This window comes from Suricata suricatta, chromosome 10 (assembly GCF_006229205.1).
Source record: "Suricata suricatta isolate VVHF042 chromosome 10, meerkat_22Aug2017_6uvM2_HiC, whole genome shotgun sequence".
NCBI classification, from domain to species: domain Eukaryota; kingdom Metazoa; phylum Chordata; class Mammalia; order Carnivora; family Herpestidae; genus Suricata; species Suricata suricatta.
The window spans coordinates 5,501,426-5,502,922 of record NC_043709.1 but is presented as its reverse complement, the minus strand read 5'-3'; the positions used below and the strand labels follow the sequence as shown (position 1 = coordinate 5,502,922).

At 55.0% G+C, this 1,497-nt stretch overlaps 1 protein-coding gene across 1 annotated transcript in view; it reads right to left on the bottom strand.

The window, feature by feature from the left end:
- The window catches only part of TTLL1 (tubulin tyrosine ligase like 1), a 30,268-nt gene that overhangs the window by 12,321 nt on the left and 16,450 nt on the right, over positions 1-1,497 (bottom strand). The gene's annotated exons all lie outside the window — the stretch shown is intronic.

Sequence of the window (1,497 nt, the reverse complement as noted above, 5' to 3'; positions counted from 1 at the left end):
AAAAGCAAAGAAATGTCTCCTGCTGTTTGGACTGTGGCAACACCAGCTGATCAGATTTACTCCTGGACACTTGATCAAATCAGTCTGCGCACACTGCCCATGCTGGACGCACCCCAGATCCTTCCACCCCCTTCTCGGCCCTGCTGGATCGACCCGCCTCCTGGTGCCCCCCCCCCTCCTGCACCCCCACCCCTGCGGCCTCTCTTATCATCAGTCTTTTGTGCTCTGCTTCCGCTGCAGGTCTCTGAGCTTCCTGCCGGCAGGGAGGCCCCCGTTGGCATCTGTCAGGTGTCGGGCTGTGCTCTGCACCCAGGGAGACTCGGTAGATGCAGCCATAGACTGCTGGACGCTTCAGCGTCTGGTGTCACATCTGTCCTTCATGCAATTCCAAAATAGAGCCACATGAGGCCACCAGCAAGGTAGTTTTCTCAGAGGAAGGACTGTCGCACATTAAAGAGCAAAGCATTTACAAGCAGAACTGAGAGGGGCATCACGGAGGCTTCTGGAACCCTGCGGAGATGCCAAGCTAAGGTCCTGTCTTTTGCTCTCTCCTTCCATGGGTTAAAAAACAAAATGATTCCGGTTTCTTATTGATGCGGCACTGACTTGGCTGACCGGTGTCCTGAGTAGGCCCGTCTAACGGAACCCTCCCCATTTCCGTGTGCCCCCCAGTCCATGGGGGCTTGGCGGGCCAACGCAGTCCGCCCTGTCCTCAGAGCCACCACGTGGACGCCAGGCCCGCCACTGGCGTTTCCCACCCCACGCCCAGGCCTCACTAACTGTGCCACTTGGGCTATGAAGGCCTGATGTCCTCGCTCAGCTTTCTCCAAGCGGCTGCTAAGTTTTGGGCTGCGTCTCCTGAGCTCATTTTCCCAATTCTTTTTTTTTCTTAATAAGATTTTTATTTTTTAAGTCATCTCTACACCCAACACGGGGCTTGAACTTACAACCCAGAGATCAAGAGTCGCCTGCTCCACTGACTGAGCCAGCCAGGCGTCTCTGTTTTCCCAATTCTGAATAAAGCTCTGGCCAAGCCATCCTTTGCCCTGTAACCTTGACCGTGTAACGCTGATGCCCGAGGGACAGTGAACCAGGGCCGGCCTCACACAGAAGACCGGCAAGGCCCTCAGTGAATAGTGGCCATTGTCATTTCATGGTAATACCAGGGCTCCCGTTTGCAGACGAGGAGGCCCAGAGAGGCCGGGTGACTTGCCCAAGCCACACAGAGGGAAGGATGGACGAGGGACTGAGCGGCACTGCTCTGACCACACCCTGCAGTAGGTTACTCAGAAAAGCAACCTGGGTTACTTTGGTTTTGGGGCGTCTGGCTGACTCAGTTGGAAGAGCATGCAACTCTTTTTCTTTTTTAGTGTTTATTTTTGTGAGAGAGAGAGAGAGACAGAGTACAAGTGGGGGAGGGTCAGAGAGCGAGGGAGACACAGAATCTGAAGCAGGTTCCAGGTTCTGAGCCGTCAGCACAGAGCCTGATGTGGGGCT